Below are 11,250 nucleotides of genomic sequence, written 5' to 3'. Positions count from 1 at the left end.
TCCATAAGGCAACAATGAGTATGGAGGGATCTCCAGATCATACTATATGTACATAGGTTGAAGGAAGTAGTTGGGAGATATTTGCCAAGGTGAAGAGAAGATTTAGGGCGAAATACTCATTAGTCTTCAAGTATTTGTTCAGGTCTTTTTTATATATACTTACTTTTTTAAAATGTATTTTAATTCATCAACAATCACTTCCATAAGCTTTTGAATTTTAAATTTTTCAAAAACATGGTTAGATGCCACGAAGTAGGTGGCAATGCCTTAACTGTATATGTATTGTAAAGGCCACTAGGACCTCTTCCATCCTTATCAGGGGGAGTGCTAACCTCTTCTTTCATACAACACAGTCTTCAAGTATTTGAAGGGTGACTGTATATGGAAGAGGGATTAGATTTTTTTTTCCTGCTTACCCCTAGATAGGACTAGAAGCAATGAAGAGAAGTTACGGTGATTTAGATTTAAGTTGAACATAAGAAAACTTCCTAAGAATTAGAGTCATTCACAAATGGCATGAGTTACCTAGGGAATTCATTCATGCATTCATAGTCAACAAGCATTTATTAAACGCTTACTATGTGCCAGGCATTGTGCTAAGGGCTAAAGATACAAAGGAAGAAAAAAACTAGTTCCTGCTCTCAAGGAGCTTACATTGTAAGGGGGAGAAATAACATGTAAATAACTAGATAAATAGGAATACTATAGACACACATGTAGATATAGATATACAGAGTAGATGGAAGATAATCTGTAAGGGGAAGTCATTTGCATCTGAGAAAACTGGAAAACACCTCCTGAAAAAGGTGTGACTTGAGCTGAGTTTTGAAGGAAGACCAAAGAAGGTGAGGGGGCAGAGCATTCCAGGCACAGAAGACATCCAATGCTGAAGATATGGAAAGCATAATTTGGGAAAAACAGCAAAGTATGTAAAGGGGTCAAAAGTACAAGAAGAAGGGATAGGTAGGAAAGGGTCAGTTTGTGAAGGTCTTTAAATGTCAAACGGAGGAGTTTTTATTTGATTCTGGTGATAAGGGGGAATTACATTGAACTGTGAGGTTGACATGGTCAGAAATAGTGGGCTCTGCCTCAATGGACATCTTCAAACAAAGGTGAGATGGTCACTTACTGGGTAGATGGTAGAAGGTACGTGTCTCGTCTAAGCACAGGTTGTACTCAATGGCCCAAGAGGTCCCTTCCAACTGGGAGAATCTGGGGTTAAGTTGCATGAGTGGGCAATACTCTTGGAGAGCCTGATTTAGCCAGTGTTGAAAAGGGTAGAAGTCTGCAAATGCTCCAAGGGAGAATTGGAAGCTTTTAAACACAACATCTTGCTCTTGCTGTTACTTTAAAGGTCATTTTCTGGTTCACACTTACATCAGAGTCTAAATATTGTCAGAAAATGATTACATTTGCCAAGACCATGAACAATTAAGTTACTTAAATGCATATCCCAGAAATCCTCCAGGAGAGCCTGGCCTCTCTTCAGCATGGCACTTGGGTCTTTTGATGCTCTGTATTAAGATCTTAACAAGAAGGAAAAACAGCAGCTGCTGAAAAAGCAAACTTGGGCATTTTGTACTGACCACACTACAAGAAACAAAAAGGTCCTTAAACAAGAATTCATTTACCCAAACTCACCCTCTCTCTTCAATTCCTCCCCCCTTCCCTCCTTGAACTTCCCAGGAAGCCTGCAGGGAAACAGGAGCAAATGTAGTTTCAATAAATTATTTGAGATCAGTCCAGTGTGACTAAAAACAGCGTGTTTGCCAACCCCCAAATATGCCTCAGAAGGCCTTCAGAAGCACAGGGCACTGTGTCCCCTTTGGAATAAATATTCATATCTCAACACTGGTGAGTCAGTATATAGTAGTGAAGAGAGGGCTGGCCTTGCTAAGGCAATTCTCTGAAGCGCTAAGTTAGAAATGAGCTGTGGATCTGCTTCCATGCTTTGAGTTCCCCACACTGGTGAAATCTCAAGTTCAGACAAACAAAATAATACAAAACAAATCAAAATACATGCAAAAAAAAACTCCCAAAAGACAAAAAAAAAAAAACAAGCAAAAAACCCCTTGTGATCCACTAGAATAATCAGATTTTTAAATATGAATTATTTCTAAGTCAGATCTCTCCTCCAAAAAGTTTTGTCCTAATAGATACATGGACAAAGGTTATAAATAAACAGCCCTCAAAAGAACTGCAAAGGATTAAAAACATTATGAAAGAATCCTCTTAAAAACTAATCATAAGAAAAGTACAAATCAATACAACTCTGAGCTTTCACTTCACACTTAGAAAATTGGCAAAAATGACAAAAGATGTGAATAGTCAATGTTGGAGGGGTTGTGGAAAGACAGACACTCTAATCAACTGCTTTTGGTTTTTAGTTTGTTTTGTTTTTAGTTTTTTTTTTTTTATTCGGAATTTAAACACCAAAAAAGCATTTCCATAGGCATAGCAGAACACAAAAACCAACTGTATTTGAAAACTTGAATTAACCCTTCAGACTACTTGCTTTTTTAAAAAAGTATACAATAAATTCCAAATGTTACTTTCAAAACTGTCTTGTACGTTTGTGCTTCCTCTGAATTTCCTTCTCTTCTTTTCTACGCATTTAAAAAATGTCTCAGTGGCCCTCTTTTTTGGCATTGCTATCGCTTACTTCTTTGCCCTTCTCTACCTCTCTCCCACCCCCTCCCCCATTACAAAAAGAAAAGGAGGAAGAAAAACAACCTTGTAACAAATAAGCATAACCAAACAAAATGAATACACACAGTGGTCATGCCCCAAAATGTATATCTCTCTCTGCAACATGAGTCTGTCACTTCTCTGTCAGGAGGTAGTTAGCTAACGTGTTTCATCACTTCCTCTGAAAGTTTTCCTTACTGTATTAGTAGAGTTCCTAAGTCTTTCAGAGTTGTTTTTTCTTTACAAGTTACTGTCATATAAATTTTTTTTAGTACTGCTCATTTCATTTTGCATCAATTCTAGAATTCTCTACCTAAGATTCTCTAAAATAATTTCTTTTGGGGAAGCTAGGTGGTACAGTGGATAGAAAACTGGCCCTGGAGTCAGGAAGAGTTGAGTTTAAATCCAGTCTCAGACACTTACTAGCTATCTGAGCCTGGGCAAGTCACTTAACCCTGATTGCCTACCCCCCAAAATAGCCTCTTTTGTATTTTCTCACACTGCAATAATATTCCTTAACATTCATCTATTGCAATTTGGTTAGCCATTCCCCAACTGTCTGAGAGGCATCTAGAGTTCCTTAGATTGTATTTTTTTCCTTCCTTTCCTTCTTAATGTTATTTTTTTCTCTTTCCCCCTTTCAAGGCCTCAGAATAGAACCAATTTACTCCTAGGTCTTCTGTTTTTCTCATTTAACTCTCCTGATACCCTTTGAGGATAGTAGAATTCTAAAGGTATCCTTGTCTCCCCTCCCAGGTAATATTAACACTATATCATCATACAGCTCCTTCCAATTGCTCAAATATACTCTTCTTTCTGAATGTTTGAGCTCATAAACATGTGTATTTCAAAGTTCCTTTAAAAAAAGTTCATAAAAATGCTGAAAAGCTCTCTATTATATTTTTAAAAGTCTATTTCCCCTTGTTTAGTACTATATTCAGTTTGACTAGATTATTCTTGGCTGCTTACCTATATCTTTTGCCTTTTGGAATATTGTATTCTAAGATCTCCTCTCATTTATTATTAAAGCTGCCAGGTCTTGGGCGATCCTGACTGGTACCTGAACTTCTTTCTGGATGCTTGTAACATGGTTTCTTTAACAAAGGAGCTCTAGATTTTGACTATGACATTCCTAGAAACTTTTTGGAGTTCCTTTCAGGATGTGATTGGTGTATTCTTTCTATTTTTACTGTGCCCTCTGATTCTAATAACTGTGAAATTTTCAGTTATAATTTCTTTGAATATAGTATCCAGGGTTTTTTTTAAAATTGCACTTTTCAGGGAGTCCGATGATTCTTAAATTATTTGAACCGTTTTCCAAATAAGTTGCTTTTATATCATCTTTCATGCAATTTCTTCTATTTTTTTCAATCTTTTAGTTTTATTCTATTATTTATTTCTGTCTCACAAGGTTGTTAATTTCTGTTTGGACTATTCTATTTTCACTTGGGTAAGAGTTATCACTTTCTCTTCAAAGCTATTTATTCTCCTTCCAATTCTTGTGAACTTATATTTCATTTTAACCCTTTCCTTCATTTCTTTTAGGTATTCATGTAGTCCTTTCAGAAAATTAATTTTTTCTTTCATTTTTTGCTTGTAGTTAAGTCAGGGAAAGGCAAAATGAACCCTACCCCAAACCCATTCCCTGATCTCAAGAGGTTCACTGTCTAATGGGGGACACAATATGCAAATAACAATGTCCAAACAGCATACAAACAGGAAAAATTGGAGATAATCTCAGAGGGAAAGTACTAAGATTAAGAAGAACCAAGAAAGGGTTCTTGCAGAAGGTGAGATTTTAGCTGAGACTTGAAGGAAGCCAGAGAAGGTGGGAGGCAAAGATGGGGAAGCAGAGAATTCCTGGTATGGAAGACAACCACTGAAAATATAGAGTTGGAAGATGGAGTGTCTTGTCTGATGAACAGCAAAGAGGCTGAAGGGACTGGAGATGGTAAGAGAAGGGAAGACTTGGTAGGTGTGGGGCAGGAGTGGAGAGATATGGCAGCTGTCTAAGGTTATCCCATGAAAAAGAGGGATAATGCGTTTTCTGTTTGGTCCTGGAGGGCAACACCAGGAACTATGGATGGAAGCTACAGAGGCCAGTTTAGGGCTAACGTAAGAAAAGTTTCCCAACATTTATTGCTAACTTGAAGTGGAATGGATTTTTTTCATTAATGGATTCCTTCCCATTGGAGCTTTTAAACTAAAGATGGACAGCTTCTTTTCCATTTTGTTATAGTGGGGATTTCTTTTGGGCATGGAATTGATCAAGCCAAACCACCAGGGTCTGGGGCAATCAATCCCTGAGGAGAAAAATAGTGGCCACCCACCGTGAGGATATAGTGGTTTTCCAATATGGGAAAGACTAATGAGTAATGGGGAGAGAGAGTGAGGGGTTGTCCACAACTCAAGCTCTTCAGAAGATCAAAGAAGTGGGTTTAACTCCAAACACTAGGGTACAAAAGCTGCAATGAGAGAATTAGGGCAGAAAATAACCCTCTTCTGTGACCTTGAATCTGTTTGGACGCCTGGTTTTCTGGATTTTTCCTGAACATAGATCACTCTTGCTGGCTTTCCCTGTGGATTTCAACATTGCTCCGTGATCTAAACTTCTGAATTCTGACTTTATCCCTCTGCCTCTGGCTCCTGCCTGCTTTCTACCCTGACCACATTACCTACAACCCTCTTGTTTTTGGCTCCTCTATGCCAGCACTGTTACTACTATAGATTGTTTTGTCCCACCCCCCCCTACCCCAGGGGCCCAAGGATCCAATGAAATAATATGTGTGAAAGCACTTTGGAAAGTATAAAGTATAGAGCACAATGAAAAGAGGAGCATAGTGGACTTGGAAGATGAAGACTGGTGTCTAAATCCCAGCTGCCTTGACTTGGACAAGTCATTTCATCTTTCAGAGTCTCAGTTTCCCCATCTGTAAAATGGAGTAAAGAATACTTGGACCACATACCTCACATGGCTGTTGTGAGGAAAGTGTTTTGTTAACCTTAAAGTGCTATGGAAATATAAGTTATATTACATTATTAGCATTACATTATATTATTATATTATTATAGAAGTACGTAGTGTTGTGAAATCTCAGAGTTGGAAAGGACCTCAGAAACCATCTAGTGCAACCTGGAGCTGAACATACTGAATACTTTCTAAAAGAAGTGTTAAGGCAGCTAGGTGGTGCAGTGGATAGAGCACCGGCTCTGGATTCAGGAGGACCTGAGTTCACTTACTAACTGTGTGACCCTGGGCAAGTCACTTAACCCCATTGCCTAGCCATAAAATAAAAGAAGTGTTTATCTAATTTATGCCAGCGAAGGGAAGCCCATCCCTTCCCAAGTTAGTCCATTCTACTCATGGGCAGCTGTAATTGTCAGGAAGCTTTTCTTTACCGTAAGACAAACTCTATCTTTCCCCATCTTCCACTCATTTCTCTGCCCTCTGGGCTCAAAGAGAACAAAGCTGATCTCTCTACTATATATGACAACCCTTTAAATGCTTGAAGAGAGTTATTGTGTTCCCCCTTTCCCCCAGTCTTTTTTTTCTCCAGGCAAAACCTAGCAGTTCCTTCAACTCAGTCCTCTTATCATCCTGGCTGCCTGACTCTGGATGAACTCCTATTTTTCAGTCTCCTTCCCAAAATATGGCACCCAGAACTGAAACCTGCTCCTGGATGGAGCTGACCTGGCTGGGACACAGCAGGATTCTACCTTCCTTTCGTCTGGTTACCGTGACTGTCAGTGCACTCTAGTGCTACATATCTTTTCTGGGTGCTGTGTCACATAGCTGGCTTGTATTAACCTTGCAGTCTACTAAACAACAACAACAACAACAACAACAAACCCACATCTTTCCACTCAAATCTTCAAGCAACGGTTATTTTTCCATCTAATTGACTGGTGTTTTTTTTTTTCTCCACTGAGTTTACTTTTTTTTTTTTTTAGCTAGGCAATGGAATTAAGTGACTTGCCCAGGGTCACACAGCTAGTAAGTGTCATGTGTCTGAGGTTGGATTTGAACTCAGGTCCTCCCGACTCCAGGGCTGGGGCTCTATCCACTCGGGCCACCTAGCTGCCCCCCACCATTGGTCTTTTGATTCCCCCTCTTGCCTTGTTCTCCTGACACCCCTGTCCCTGCCAGGCACATAGCAGATACTTGATAAATGCATCTTGCCTGCCTCTTCTTCCAGCCCCCATCCCTAGAATGTCCCGGCCACCCTGGGCCTGCTTTGGTACCAAGTGCTCCACGGCTGCCTGGTTTTCCTGGAGTTAAAGAAAGCCTGAGACTTTTGTTCCATTCCACTGTACACAGATTCATTATCAGAAAGCCACCCTTTGGCCTGTTTGGGAGGCTTGAGAATTTGTTCTGATGTCATTTGTTTTCCCCAAATGCTACAAAAGGCATCTTTAGGAATTTGCTAGCCTTGAATTTGTGCAGCTGAACTTGGCCAAAGATGAGGGTTTCGGGGATGAAGATGGGGGGAGGGAGGAGGGTAGGTTTACCATCCGCCCTACCATGGACCCCCAGTTGTCACCCAGAAGCTTGGCCACAAACACGATGTGATAGGGGGAAGAGAAAGGAGTGCTCAGAATGAGGCTCAAGGGGGGGAGGACACAACCCAGAGAAATCACTCCAGGATTCACTAGAGCCCCAGAACTAGCTGCACAATGCTGGGGTGATAATTCCTTCCAGGAGAACAAGGGAGGGAGCATCACAGAGCTACATGAAAGTGCTGAAGTGTTTCTGGGGTGCTCTCTCCCCTGCTGCTCCAGTGTGAGCCCCAGGGCAGGAGGGAGACTTGGCTGCTTGGGCCTGTTTTTCCATGGGCTTCATCCAGAGGGCTGAATCTGCTCTGGCTATAAAAGTACATTTTTATGGGGATGGAATTCAGTTGGCTGTCAGCCCCCTGGTGTGAAATCTTCTGGGCAACTCGGCTTCATCATCAGGGCCTCCATCCTATCCCTGCTCTATTTGGTGAGAGGAGCTTTGGGGTCAGAGGGGCCATTGGGGAAACACCATTTGCCCCAGGCATACTGCGGGGATGGACAACCAGGCCAGTCCTGGTGCAGCCACCCAGTCACATGGTCAGTTCGGACCCTGGCAAGAGAGGAGGGGGAGCAGCAGGCATCTCTCCTAAGGGCATGCTGCAGGATCACATGGCACATTTGCGATTTCATAACCAGTTTCTCGAACAGGGCAATTATTCATGAAGCTATGTGTCTGATAGGGAATGTTTCCCCAGAGAAAGGTCTTCTTGGAGAGAGAGAGAATGTTGTGTAGTGGAAAGAGTGAGGGCCAGAGAGTCAGAAAGCCCGGGCTTTAGTCCCAGGTTTACAGCTAGCTTGCTGGGTGACCTTGGGCCAGTCCCTTCCCTTTTCTGGGCCTTAATTTCTTCCTCTGTTAAGTGACGTCTGGAAAGTTTCTAATATCTCTTCCAGGTCAGTGATATCAGTACAAGTACGTTTTGTACAAATGTGGATGTGTGTACACCCATATGGGGATGGGGGTGGGGAAGAGGTTCGGAACAGTGATTTCATCAACATGGAAGCTTCTGCCACCCAGCCTAGCAGCAATTCCTCTAGTATTTTTAGTCTTAGAGAATTGGGGGTTTTGGGGGTGGGGGTTACATGATTGGTCCAGAGCCACACAATTAATATGTCAAGGCAAGACCTGAACCCAGGTCCTCCTGACTTGAAGGCTGACCCTTTCTCTAGTATACCATTCTGCCTCTGGGTGCCTAGAGCTCAGTATGAAAGTATCCTAATGGAGTGGGATAAAGGGAAAAGTTGCAGACTAGATAGGGCAATGTTTTTGAAAGTAAATTTTTATTGTGCTCTTTTGGGCTAAATGTCACTGTGTCCTTTTCCCTTCCTCTCCCTTTTCCAGAGAGCCAGATCTTAGAACAGAGAATTATAGGGTAGCATTGTTTTAAACTGGAAAGACAAGACCATAAAAAGATATTTGAGAATAATAGAGCAATTAAATATCCCCTTCTCAGAACTGAGAGAGAAGGGGGCTGGAGGAAGCTGAATAAATTTGGGAATAGGAGCTAGGAACTCAACTTGGATGACAGTCACCATGGCTTTCAGTAGTCATGTACTGAGAAAATGAATGGTTCTTGGGCATGAAGGGGCAGGAGCCTTCTCTGCCAGGGTGATTTTCACCTAGACTTTCTTCCAGTAGAGGGGACAATGACTCCATTCCTCTGAAAACTTCACAGGGATACCTGTAGTCAGACTTCGGCATGTATAGGATCTGAGAGCTAGAGCTGGAAAGAGCCTAACGGGTAATCTGATCCACCCCCTCATGTTACAGGTAAGTGAACTGAGGCTCAGAGGGGTTAGGGGACTTGTTCAGGGTCAGAGTAACCCCAGGCTCAAAGCCCATTGGTATGAGACCCTTTCCTTATTGATGGAGATCAACACCCTATACCTGCCTTAATGGGCTAGGGGGAGCAGAATAAGGAGGGGGGTAGAGAGAAGAGAGAAAAAGAGAAGAGAGAGAGAGAAAGAGAAAGAGAGAGCGAAGGAGGGAGGGAAGGAGGGGAGAGCGCAAAAGAAAGAGGGGAAGGAAGGAGGGTGGGAGTGAGAGAGAGAAAGAAAGGGAGAGGGAGAGACACACAGAGAAGAGAGAGAGAGAAGAAAGAAAGAAAGAAAGGAAGGAAGAAAGGAAGGAAGGAAGGAAGAAAAAAGAAGAAAGAGATAAAGAAAGAAAAAAAGAGCTCTTCAGTTTTCTTTGGACCTTCTTTGGGCTCAAGTCTGTACTCTGCGGTTGCTTCAGATGTTTCTGGCTTCCAGTTTTGAGAGAAAAAATGGATGTGCTAACCCCACTTCAGGTTGTTGAAGGAAAAGGCTCTGGGATGAAACTGACACGAGAAGAGCTGTCAGTCTCTATGATGTCCCTATCCCCACCTTGCTACACTAGAAACTTTGGGGAACTGTCTGAGATCTAGGTCTCTCTCTCTCTCTCTCTCTCTCTCTCTCTCTCTCTCTCTCTCTCTCTCCCCTCTCCTCTCCTCTTTTTCTTCTTCGTCTCCTTCTCCTTCTTCTTTTCTCTCTTTCTGTCTCTCCCTTTCTCTTCTCCTCTTCTCCTCTTCTTTTTCTTCTCTCTCTCTCTTTCTTTCTCTCTCTCTCTTTCTCTGTCTCTCCCTCTGTCTCCCTCTGTCTCCCTCTGTCTCCCTCTGTCTCTCTCTGTCTCTCTGTCTCTCTGTCTCTTTCTTTCTCCCCAGAAGATTCAAACCTAGGTCCTCAAACTCCAAATCCATCATTCCTTCCCTTTGCTACCCTATCTCCTTTATTACCGTCCTTTCAGCTAAGTGGAAATTCTGAAACTCCAAATACCTATGAAACATTTCCACATGGATGTTGCATTCATTGTTATCCCAACCTCAACACTTGCTTCTGATGGAAAGAGTCGTGGCCTGGGAGTCAGGGAACCTGGGTTCCTCTTCCCGCTCTGCCACTAATTCTTAGTCAGTTCACTTCTCTGGGGTTGGATTTTTTTCTGTAAATAAGGAGTCTGGACCAGGCAATTGCTAAAATATCTTCCAGCCCAAGGATTCTTCTTGATTTTCCTTGCTGTCCTCCTACTTCCTGGAAACACTTCTTAGGGTAGCCAAAATGATCTGAGCATCATTCCAGGAGAGAAAGTGCTTGGGATGTAGCAGACTGACTTTCCTTTGACCACCGAATGGAAGTGATTTAAACTCTGGCCCCTCTGCAGAATTTAATGGAAGCACAGCCCAGTTCATTTCTGGGGAATGTAGCTTACTTCTGCAGGTCAGGACCTGGGAGAGCTTGTGTCTTTGCCCAGGAGGGCCCTCTTCTCTGCCAATGGTAAAGTTATGTTGGCCATTCCCCAGCTGCTGATCACTGCTGGCCTGGCCAACTGGGCAAAGGGGGCCCAGAAACCAGGGTCAAGTATTCAGTCTGGATAAACCTGCCCTGGGCTTGTTGGCCAAGTCATGATCTGGACAGGAACAGAATGACATCCAATTCAAATAAAGCCCATTGTGGAGTCCTAATAGCTCACATCTGCAGGTTGGGCCTGCCAGCTTCCTGGCCTCAGCTCCCAGGAACAGTTTCCATGACCAGTCTTGGGGTCCACTGTGCTGCTTTGACTGAACCCAAGTGCCTGGGTTGGATGAATTAGGCATCTGCTTGTTGAACTTAGGCTGTGTACCTTCATTGCCCGTTCTGCTGCCATCATCCAGGGACTCAGGGTCTGTCCACCCTTCTCTTTCTTCTTAATCTCTTTTCAGGATTAAGGCAATTCCTTTCAAGGACCTTCAAGATGTGGTCCTAATCTGCCTTTCCAGTCTTATCCCTGCTTTGCATATCGTCTTCCTACATAGGGTCTTCCAGGAATGTTTTCCCTTCCACTACCTCTGCCCACCAAATTATTTCTCATCCTTCAAGGCCCAGCTCCAATGCTATCTTGTCTATGAAACTTCCCTTGTTTCCCAATGAGAAATATTATCTCCTTTCTTTGAAGACAGAGACTTTGCACCTCTGATTGCATTCCACTTTCTAGCATAGTTATTTGAATGTCACCCT

The 11,250-nt window shown here is 42.5% G+C and overlaps 1 non-coding gene across 1 annotated transcript; it reads right to left on the bottom strand.

The window, feature by feature from the left end:
• Positions 1 to 226: 226 nt before the first annotated feature.
• Positions 227 to 351, bottom strand: LOC114036251. The gene has a single exon (XR_003568312.1). It is a non-coding gene; the product is annotated as a U6atac minor spliceosomal RNA (small nuclear RNA).
• Between the last annotated feature and the right edge of the window lie 10,899 nt (positions 352 to 11,250).

The sequence above is a fragment of the Vombatus ursinus genome, unplaced genomic scaffold (assembly GCF_900497805.2).
Source record: "Vombatus ursinus unplaced genomic scaffold, bare-nosed wombat genome assembly UNPS02009770.1, whole genome shotgun sequence".
In the NCBI taxonomy this organism is placed as follows: Eukaryota; Metazoa; Chordata; class Mammalia; order Diprotodontia; family Vombatidae; genus Vombatus; species Vombatus ursinus.
This window is presented reverse-complemented; position numbering and strand designations above follow the sequence as displayed.